General features: G+C 36.0%; 1 pseudogene; it reads right to left on the bottom strand.

The window, feature by feature from the left end:
* Positions 1 to 722: 722 nt before the first annotated feature.
* Positions 723 to 1,982, bottom strand: LOC102878611 (annotated as a pseudogene).
* Positions 1,983 to 12,238: the final 10,256 nt, after the last annotated feature.

Here is a 12,238-nt window from a genome sequence, read left to right as displayed (position 1 = left end):
AGCCCTGGTGTTTTGACAGATATAACAGGTTTTAAGTTGGTGAAGTTGGTTGTTTTTTCTAAGCTGCTTCTTCATGGTGTAGACTAAGCTAATCGTTCCATTTCTCTGAGGGAAGAAGTTAGGAGCTACAATTGCAGCAGTTGTAAAAGATACTCTATTAATAACTCATATCTTTTGAAATTTTGATAGGGTTAGCTGCTCAGTTTAAAACGATGAGAAGTAAGTATGGCCTGACCTATAAAAATATCAGTCAGCGAAATTAGGAAGTGATTGAATATACACTCCAAATATAAGTAAGTGTCTAAGACTTAAGGACAAAGTCCTCATTTGCCTAGAATATTCACTCCAGAAATATGGAAGCTGTATCCTGTGAGGTGAGATTAAAGTCTTGGGCATATTACTGCTCAGTTACCTCTATATATGGAAACTGGTAGAAGTGACTATATCAGAACTCTTAGAATTATCATTATATAATATTAAATTTTACAAATTTATCTACAATCAACTTATTCCTCTCATTATCTCTCCTTCTAGGAAACTGGACACTCTCCTTGGGTGGTCTCAGGAATCTTTTCAACAATTATTTCTTAAGAGAATAAAATTTTGCTTTGAGTATAAAATGCATACATGGTTCTGCCATATTTATTAAATGGCTCTTGAAGTATGTGATTTGCGATTGAAGGCAAATGTTATCTATACTGGTTGGAGGGGAGTTGTTATCTTTAGAAGTGTTTTTGTAAATCACTCTTCTTGAGAAGTTGTCTTTTTTGAGATTTCTCCACGTTTTCCAAAAACTTCAAAAACTTTTACATCAGGAGCTAGACTGGTCTTTTTATAATCTCAGGTTCTATGTTTGATAATAGACTCAGCTTTGTTCTGTTTTTCCTCTCCATTAGTGGAAATGGCATCTAATTCACGGCAGATGGAGCTTATGGTTGGAACAGTAAATGGATCAAATAGATCCACTTTCTGTTAATTAATAGAAACAGAAATTCAACCCGTTTTAGGATGAACACTAAAAGGGCTCTTCAGCAAATCATTGATTCTTTTGCTAACATTAATATCTAGCCATGGAAAAGAGTACTGGAGCATAATCTTCCACTCAAGCCAGGGTCCACATTTGTCACTTTTGATGTTATTCAGACATCTGGCTACCTTCTTTAAATGCTCTCAATGCTGAAGTGAACTGTGATGCTTTTGGAAGGCTTGTTCAAGGTCATCATGAATTGTTTCAGGAGCAAGGGCTAAAATCTTATTGTAGCTTTCTTTATTTCCAAGAATATCTTGATCAACCAAGGCGTATTCTTCGAAGTATTTATTATGTTTATAGATTTTTCTGACAAAAGAGTGGATTTTTTCACTTAGGTGAGCTTTCTTTTTAATGCCTTAACCACCCTTTACAAGACTCAAATACTCAATTATCCCAGAATGTGCTGCAGAGCACTATTTTCTAATTGATTCATCACAGACCCAACAACGAACACCTCTTCTTTCAGAATATACTCAGACATGACGCTTAAATCTCAAGGCTTCCTTCAGTGCTTGGTTGATGATACGTACAGCCATCGTCATGAAGGTCTAGCACTTAGAACACATGTCTGCAGAACTGCTACCTCTTCTCACGTCATCACAGTCTGTCATGTCAATATCAAACATCAGTTTTTTCCGAGTCCGAAAAGCTCCCAGCTTCACTGTATCATGTTGATTGAGTCTGTGGGAATATATCATGCCTATATCAACCTTACATGGATTCATTTTCTGCATCCCCTTTTCCAGATCGCTCTGGTTGATGAAGAATTGGTAGTGAATGTAAATATCATCTTTCACTGTGAATGAAAATGCATGGTGTTGAAAGTAATTCTTTATCATTCCACCATAATTGAGCCAGTAATAGTACTGGGCGTAGGATAGGAGCTTCTGGTAATAAAGCTTTTATTTAATTTAAGCATTTCCAGCAGCTTGGCAGAGTCAAATGTCCCCATGGAGCACAGGACGCAGCCATGGGAGGATTACCACAAGAATCGGTGGGAACCACACCCAGCTCTGTTCTTTCTCAAGATTGCTTTGGCTATTCAAAATTTTTCATGGTTCCATACAACTTTTAGGATTACTTGTTTTATTTCTGTGAAAAAAGTCATGGGAATTTTGATAGGGGTTACACTGAATCTGTAGATTGATTTAGGAAGTATGGACATTTTAACAATATTAATTCTTCTGATCCATGAACATGAAATATCTTTCCATTTATCTGTATCTTCTTTAATTACTTTCATCAATGTCTTATAGAGTTTTCAGTGTACAGGTCTTTCACCTTCTTGGTTAAATTTATTTCTAGGTATTTTATTCTTTTGATACAATTGCAAATGTGATTATTTTCTTTAGATTAAATGACTTGATGACAAAAATGAACCGGGATGAAAGTCTTGCCAAGTCTTTTTTCTACCAAGTATGCATTTTTGGTCATTTATGATTATCGATTTGAATATAAAATGAATTTTGCATAACAGAAATTATTTCTGTAAAGGTAATGTCATTACCTTCCTTGAAGTTATTAAAAAGGAAGACCCTTACTTGCTATCTGGAAACTGAGTGCTAGACACAATAATTTCCAAAGGTTCCTTTCTAGTCTGGAATGAAAACAATACCCTCCCAGTAATATCCAGAGGAGAAATCTCTACCTGCACTTGGAGAAATTTCCTTTTCCTCCTTTGACAGATTACCTTACCAACCCTAGGGACTGTATTGTCTGAAAAGTCGCCTTCAATAAACTACCTCTACACACTTGAAGTGAATGACTGATCTGCTTACCTAACCCAAGTACACTTCCTATGTGTGTTGTACCGATTCGTTGATTGGTGATTTGAGTTGGCTTATTCCTTCCACCTACGATTTGCTATAAATCTGTCCCTATAACTTACACCAAGGCAGCAGGTGCCAACTAAAAATTAAGTTAATGGTTTCAGATAGCTTCTGGTCTCTGCTGCTGACAGAAAGAGTAAAGAGCTCTCATGGATCCCCAACAGAGTATGCAAATTATTAGGCCAGTTGGAAATTTAGTTCCACCAAATGCATCTCTTCTCAGAAAATAGAAGAATTTTTAAGATAGGCACTGGTCACAGTTCATTCTTCTTCCTAATTAAAACCAACCAAATCCAGGAGTTCATACCACAGTACTTAAACTTTGAAAAGTTCTATGAATTATTTCCCAGGGCCACTATTTTTAGTTAGAAACACTAGGTGCAGATAAGAGTGTTCCAAGTAGAAAAAAATGCACGAGTGCAGGCACGGAGGTTGGAAAGAACAGTGGAAGAGACTTCAGGTTTAAGCTGATGAACTGAGTATATATTAACTTGCCTTCTCTCTCAAAATCTCACTGAATTTATAAGAAATGACACATTTAAAGAAGAATAAATCCATAAAAAATGTTAGATAACAAGAAAGGATATCATAGGCAGATCAGAATTTTATCTTATAAGGTGTTTTTTTAAAAATCAGTTGTAATTCACTCTAATTGCAATAACATTTAAAGAAAAAAGTTAATCCCTCCCATCCTTCTAAGGCAACTAATATTTACGGCTTGATATAAACCTTTTAAACTACAACTCCTTTTTCCATATACATATAGATATATATGGTAGATAGATACATAGATAGATAGAAGAGGGTATGTTCTGTTTCTATACAAATGCTGTCTTATACAGAATGGATTTATACTACACTTTTATCTATAACTTTTCTTCTTACTTAACAACGTGTCATCTGTATTCCTCCAACTCAATACACATAGAACTAACTCATTCTTTTTAGGTGCTCTATAGTATTCTGTGACATGAATGTGCCATAATTGCTTCACCATCTTCTACTGATGGACATTCCAGTTGTTTCCAATTTTTTGTCACAATAAACAACAAGGCAACAAATATCCTTGTATTTTCATTCTCATGTGTTAATATATTTATTTTGTAGTATAAGTTTGTAAGGATGGAATCACTAGGCCAAAATGCTTTATGCATATGCTTTATCTCTATAAGTATAAATAATTTATGCATTTGCTATAGTTCTTGACAATTAACTCTTGTATATGACAATTTACCCCTAAATATTTTAGAATGCCTCTCTAGGAATAGAGATCATCTTCTAGATTGCTACAAAACCATTGCTATACCCAAGATAATTAAAAGGAATTTTACAATATCAGCTAATATTCAGTCCATACTCAAATTTCCCCCAATTGTCCTAAGAATGTTCTTTATAGGTTCCCCCCCTCCCCTCACAATCAGAACTCAATCTAGGCTAATGTATTGTATTTGGTTTTTATATCTCTTTGGTTTCTTTTAGTGAAGAAGAGTCCTGAGACTTTGGTGTTTAAGGTGTCTAACTAAGTTATCTTGCAGAATGCCCCACATTCTGGATTTCTGATTATTTTCCCCCAGGATATTATTTAACTTTTCCCTTTATTTCTGGTATTTCTGAAACTGGAAGTTTGGTCTAGAAACTTAATTAGATTCAGGTTATGCATTTCTGGCAAGAAAAACAAAAACATATATTATAGATGATGTTGTATAACAAATATATATTTTCAATTTTCATAAATACTGTCAGATTACTTCCCCCAAAGATTGTAGCATTGTACACTTCCACCGGCAATGTCTACCTTTGTATCTTAATTACCCTAGATATTATTTCTCTTTTAAATTTTGCCAACTTGATGGATTTTTCAAAATGGTGTATCTTTGTTTTAATTTGTATTTTCTTGACTGTTGGGAGGTTAAAGTTCTAGCCATGTGTTTATTGGCTAATGGGCTACTTATTCCTGTGAATTTTATGTTCTGATCCTGTACTTGTTAGGGTAATGTAGCTTCACATACAAAAGAATGAATTTGGACACTTATCTCACACACAAAAATCAGTACAAAATAGATTAAAGATTTAAACATAAGACCTGAAACTGTAAAACTCCTAGGAGAAAGCATAGGGAATAATTTCCTTGACATTGATCTTGGCAATGATATTTTGAATATGACACCAAAATCATAGGCAACAAAAGCAAAAATAAACAAGTTTTGGGACTACATCAAACTAAAAATCTGCATAGCAAAGGAAACCATCAACAAAATAAAAAGGCAACCAATGGAATGAGAGAAAATATTTGTAAACCATATATCTGAAACAGAATTAATAGCAAAAGTATATAAGAGACTCATATAATTCAATAGCAAAAAAAAAAAACCCAAATAATTCAATTTAAAAATGAGCAAAGGAATTGAATAGACATTTTTCAAAAGAAGATTTACAAATGGCCAACAGATATATGTAAATGTGCTCGACATAACTAATCAGCAGGGCCATGCAAATCAGAATCACAAGACATCACTTCACATCTGTTAAAATGGCTATTATCAAAAATCAAGAGTTAACAACTATTGGTGAGGATATGGAGAAAAGGGAAACCGTGTACACTGAGGTGGGACTATAAATTGGTACAACCACTATGGAAAACAGTATGGAGGTTCCTCAAAAATTAAAAATAGAACAGCTTCTGGGTGTTTATCTGAAGTAAATGAACTCAAGTTTTCAAAGTGATATCTGCTTTTTCATGCTCGGTGCAACATTATTCATTATAGCCAAAATATGGAAACAACCTGAGTGTCAGTCAACAGGTGAATAGACAAAGACATTGTGGTATATATGCAATGGAATATTATTCAGCCTTAAGTAAGAGGGAAATCCTGCCATTTGAGATACTATGGATAAACTTGGAGGACAATATGCTAAATGAAATAAGCCAAACACGGAAGGACACACACTACATGATACCAATTATATAAGGAATCTAAAATAGTCAAGTTCATAGAAATAAGGAGTAGAAGGGTCTAGGAGAAGGGGGAAATGGGGAGGTATCAGTCAAAGGGTACAAAGGTTCAGTTATATATAATGAATAAGTCCTAGAGATCTGCTCTACAACATAGTGACTACAGTTAAAGATAATGTATTGTATACTTAAAATTTGCTAAAGGAGTAGATCTTAAATGTTCTTATCACAAATAAAAACAATAAAAATAATAAATAAAGCCGGCAGAAGGAAACATTTGGAGGGGATGGATACGTTTATAGAATAGACCATGGTGATGGTTTCACAGGTGCATACTTATCTCCAAATTCATCAACTTGTATATATTACATAAGTACAACTTTTTGCATGTCAATCATATCTCAATAGAGAGGTTCAAAAAAGTTTAGTTGCTTAGTGGAACATTCAAGGCCATTATAATGTGTCCCTATCCTATCTCAAGTTAACTCTTCAGACTAGTCAAAAATTCCCTTCTTATTCCCCAACTGATTGCCTTACAGTCCTTCATTCACTGGACAATGAATTATTGAGTGCTTCTAATGGGCCAAGCACTGTTTTAGATGCTGAGGACATGCAGTGACAAATAAAAAAGAGAGAATCCTGCAGTCATGACTGTATATCTCAGTAGGCTTCAGACTATATACTACTTAGTGGACTTTATGTTTGGTAACGTCAGCAAGCTAAAGAGACATGTTGAGTTTTACTACTTCTTTTTTCCCAGGCTTATTTAGGAATGACTAACAAAAAATATACATATTTAAGGTGCATGAGGGGTGTTTTGATGTAAGTATACCTTCTGTAATGATTATTACAATCAAGCTTGTTATCATCCATCACCTGATATAGTTATCATTTTTGTTCATGTGGTCAGAACACTTAAGATCTACTCTCTTAGCAAACTTCGAGGACACTATATAGTTATAGTTAATGTAATGTAACTACAGTGTAGGTAATTCTGAACAGTTTATAATATGTATATATGTATAGCTATATAGTTAATGTAACCACCATTCTCTCTGTTTCTCTAAGTTCATCTTCTGGAGATTCTACATATGAGTGATATCATATATCCCCACCAGTGCTTATCTTTCGTTTTTTGAATAATAGTCATACTAAAATGTGTGAGGTGATATCTCATGGTTTTGATTTGCATTTTTCTGATGATTAGTGACTTTGAGCACTTTTTTATATACCTGTTGGCAATTTGTATGTCTTCTTTTGAAAAGTGTTCATTCTGGCTTCTTTGTCCATTTTTTACATTAGGTTGTTTTCTTTTCTGCTATTGAGTTATAGAAGTTCTTTATATATTTAGATATTTATCCTTTATTAGGTATATGGTTTGCAAATAAATTCTCCCATTCCACAGGCTGCCTTTCATTTTGTTGATAGTTTCCTTAAGGCAACTAACTTAATTTAGTTGGTCAGGAGACTTATGAACAGACCAGTTGCAGGACCAATGTAAGACTTGAAGAAGGACAGTCAAGAAATAGTATGTAGGAGAGGTAGATAGAGATACTAAAAGGAAAAACACTCATTAAGAGATTACCAGAATGCTCCACGCCAAACATAAGGGCTTGAACAAGGCAGCACTAGTAGTAAGAAAGGAGAGGAGGCACTATAATGAAATTGTCAATTGTTCCTGGCAACTGATTACAGGTAGAAAGTGAAAGAAAATGGAGTTACAGGTTTGGTCTGAAGCCAGCAGAGGAACTGGACAGATGGTTTTAAGAAATACTGAGTTCAACAGCTCAAATACAACATCCAAATGGGCAGTTGGAAACAAGAATCTAGATCTCTGGAAATAAGTTTTAGGTGGACTTGGGGATTAAAGATCACTCTTAACCGAGGACCAAATTTGAAGTCATAAAAGAGAATGATGTCACCGATGGACAAACGAGTATAGCAAGAGAAAAAGATCATAAAGAGAGTCTTAGGAGATGTCATCTATTTACATTCACATTTATGTAGCCCTATCAAGAAGAGAATAGTTGGACCAAACAACAACAACAACAAAAACAGGACTGCACAGGTGCAGAAACCGAGAGAAATGGGTGTCAAAATTCTGCTGAAGGGACTAAACAGAAAAGTGTCCAGCGGTTTTAGTAATTGGAGGCCACTCTAAATGGATTATTAAGTCAAGGTGCAGGTAGGAAAGCAGATGGCAGAAAAGCAGAGCAAAGTGGGCACAGAGAAAAATCTACAGCAGCATGCGAGAACTGTGGAGGCAAAGGAAGAATAGGAATGGACAGGCATGGATGGCAGAAGCCAATTTAGGAAAGGCTTTGTTTAAAATAGGGAGATCTGAGCACGCTTATAGAAGGGGGCAAATCCATTAGAGACAGATCAACTCTGCAAAAGGAACAAGAGGGAAAGGGAAAACTGATGGAGTCAAGAGGCTGAGAAGTCAGAAAGGATGGAAATGAGAGCCAGGTTCAGCCCTAACATCCTTCAGAAAGGGAGCCACTAATAGCTGCGGTTTGTCGATGCTGACATATTTACCAATCTTGTCTACGCTTAATAGTGTAGCTTCAAGAGCAAGGACAGTCTGGCCCAATCACCTAGCTTCTCTGGCTATGCTATCTAGCCTTTTATTAGATCAAAGAAGGGAAGCTCTTAGTAAAAGCCCCGGTGACAGTGACGGTATCTATTCCTACTTTCCAGACATTCCATTCATTCTTACGCTATCTTGGAGCAGAACGTGAGACAGGCATTTGCTCTAGTAATTGTGAGCCCCGGAATGAGAGCACAGATTTGGATGCCAAAATAGAAGTCACACAGCCAGGAACAGTGGCCATGTTTCCTGTTTATTCCTTAGATAGCCCCACAGTGACCTGCAACCTGCAAGAGTCACTTAACACCCACCCCCGCACATACTCAAACCGAAATACTTTCACAGAATACTAACAGTTCCAACAAAAATACTTGAACTTTCTTCAATTTCTTTCATCTGACCTTGATATTTTTCCTTGAAAATGAACCTCAGTAGCTCCAAGGAGCTTGGAGAAAGGGAACAGATGGATGATGATATAAAGGAGTTTGGATTTGACTAAAAAAATATAACTATACCTTGCAGTATCTCGGCTTCTCCAATTGTGTAAAAATTGCCATTAACTTTTCTAATTATTCGGAATTGCACGTAAATAGTTGCTCCTCTGGGTGATAATACTAAGGGTTTACTATGTATCAAGCACTATTTCAATCATGTAGGACTAAATAAAGTTAGTCCTACAGGAATTCTAGAGAGAAGGTAGAGCTGTCTTCCTCCTCAGTTACAAATGAGGACCCGATGGCTCGGAGAACGGTGGCCGAACTCCTACACGGCAGGGCTGGGATGTGAACTCTGCAAGTGTCACACCAGAGCCTGCGTCTTAACCGCCTTAGGAGACCATCTCTTGGGGATAAGTACAAGTTCTTCGCTTCATTACACTAGAAAACTACAAAACTTAATTTGAATTTTATAATTTTATAAAACTATCTCTACATATGGTTAGAAGCTACTTATGGTATAAATGAGTGTGTCAGCAATCTTTTTTTTTTTTTTAACCAAATGAAGAATAGTGCAGGTAAGTTGTTTTGGTTTACAAGCTAATTCAGGGGTTTACCCAGCACACCATTCTTGTCTTCAGTATATCTGCAGGCAGCTAAGAAGAGATATAGGACTTGTAAATGGGCAAAACAAAATGCAGTAGCAACTATGCCTGTCACTGCTAGCTTTGTGATTACTGCACAAGGCAGTGGGTGCTCAGTCTCCAGAGCAATGTCTATCTCTAGAGCAGCAACTCTCAAAATGTGGCCAGACTTCCTGTCCAATTCTTTTATGTATCAGGGCGAGGAGGAGATGCAATCAGAGAGCGTGCATGTTAGCAAACCAGGTGACCCTTAGGCACACAACATTTGTGATCCACTGTGCCACAGCTTTGTCCTAAGCATGTCATGACTGAAGAAAAGAGAAAGGTAAACATCATAAAGGTCAATGACAGAATAAACGACAATCGGGAGGTTAGCAGGACACTTGGAAGGAAGTGCCTTTGAAGCCACTGCCATGTTGAATAGCCTAATAGAGAGGCCACATGGCAGAGAGCTGATGTCTCTGGCCAGTAGTCAGTTAGGTTCTGAGGCCTGCTGATAGCCACATTAGTAGACTTGGAGACAGATCTTCCTCCAGTGGAGTCTTGAGATGACTGCAGCCCTGACTGACAACTTGATTTCAGTCTTGTGAGAGACTTTATTTGCTTAAATTTATAGAGATTGATATCTTTGTCTTAGAGAGTCACAGATGATTCAGCTAAACTGCACCAAGATTCTTAACCCACAGAAACTTGAGATAATACACGTTTGTTGTTTTGATCCACTCCGTTTTAGAGTTCCACATTATGCAACGATGGATAACATTTCCATCCAGTCTTTGTAATATAAGGTACTTGGCTTTATTTAAGACTCTGGCTTAAAGAGTGTTTGCACTCTCTGAAAACTTTATCCGTATTTGACCATACTTGACATACAAAGGAAAGATCAATGACTCTGGCCCAGGAAGTCTTTCTCTGAGCCCCAGTTCTATGGCTGGTTGGCCAGGCATCTCCGGGTTAGCCACCTTCAGTTTCCTCATGTTTAAAAAAGGCATAATAATTCCTACCCTGCTGTTCTGAGTTACCGTGGCCAACAGTTAAAATCATACATGTGAAAACACTTCCAACAAGTGAAGCACCGTACAAATGTGAAAGGTGTAGTTTTTAAAAGTCAGACCTGGATCCATTGTCATTTTCTGTTCTCTTCCTTTGAACACATCCATCCTTTGTAGAATCTCTACTATGTTGTCATTTTTAGCCTGAGAAATACGACGGATTGTAACTGTACACCACCTGGTGAGACTAAAAGCTATATTGAGATACTACTGAAATGCAGAGGATTTTCAAAGGGTCCTTCCCTCCTCCAGAGAGTTGGCTGTCAGCCTACATCCTGGCATGTGGCGATGAGCACTTCCTCTTGTGAATCAAGGTGGAGCCAAGGCAGAGCTCTTTCCTGGTGGGACTACGGCTAAAGCCTCTTCTCTGTTAAGTAGACAAAGAAAGTACCTCATGACTTCCTGTAGTCTGTTCTTTGGGCTCTCATCCTTGTAAGGAAATACTGAACTTAGAAAGGAAATGTGTTTGCTAAAATAGAAATAATAATTAAATCATATAAATCAAAATAACAAGGTTATGTATGGGATCAAAAAGAAAAAAAATAAAGAAAATTCCAGTGAACCAATCTAAAAATAATCATATATTTGACTAAGCTCAGTTAATTAACAAGAATTTATCAAATACATGCGTTCAAAATGTTTTCGTGCTGTTTAGATATTTTCCTACATTTTGTGGAATATCTAAAGTGAACTTGTAATATTTTAGTGATCAAGAATGAAAAGAATTTACAACATGGTAACTATAGTTAATAATATGATGTCGTACATGTGAAAGTTGCTCAGAGTAGATCTTGAGTGTTCTCACCACACAAACACACACACGTACACATACACACACACACACACACACACAGCTACCTATGTTAACCATGTGAGGTGATGAATGTGTTAATTATCTTGATCTTGGTGATCATTCTACAGTTATATGAATATCAAGTCATCATGTTGTACACGTTAAATATGTACAAGTACAATTGTATTTGTCAACCATTTTTCAATAAAGTTTAAAAAAAAAAATAAAGAGAACAATTTAAGTAGGAAGAGGCTCCAGAAAATACTATATAGTATATTTGCTTATTTTTGCAAAAAAAAAAAAACAAACAAGAATGATAATTTGAAACTGATGAGTGTGGGTAGGAACAGGATGAGAGATGTAAGTGAGACTTCTTGGTGTCTATTTTTTATGTCTTTTTGATTTTTGAACTATATAAATGTTTTATATATTTAAAAAAACAAATTAAATCAAAACAGATTGTTTTAAAATCTTACAATTGAACATAAACAGAAGCAAATAAACTTTAATATATATCAAAATGATAAAATAATCACACTTGAAAAAGAAAATTTCAAGTAACCTTTGATTTTAAGAAACTTTTAATTCTAATTTAAGTCACTTTTATCTCTGACAAAAAGAATGGCAAAAAACCCTGAAATTTTACTTAGTACATCTGTCGATAGCAGTAATATTGATATTTGTGCAGGTTAATCCTATGTGTCACCTTGGCTGGGTGTATCTGAGGGTGTTTCAGATTAACATTTGAATTGGTAGACTGAGTAAAGCAGATTGTCTTCACTAATGTGGGTGGGCCTCATCTAATCTTTTGAGGGCCTGAGCAGAACAAAAAGTCTGACTAAGCTGGGACATCAGTTTTTTCTCTGCCTGTGAACTAAAACTGAAACACTGGCTTTCCTGAGTCTGAAGCCTG

This window comes from Pteropus alecto, unplaced genomic scaffold (genome assembly GCF_000325575.1).
Source record: "Pteropus alecto unplaced genomic scaffold, ASM32557v1 scaffold269, whole genome shotgun sequence".
NCBI lineage: Eukaryota > Metazoa > Chordata > Mammalia > Chiroptera > Pteropodidae > Pteropus > Pteropus alecto.
The sequence above is the reverse complement of the archived record's forward strand: the minus strand, read 5'-3'. Positions and strand labels throughout refer to the sequence as shown.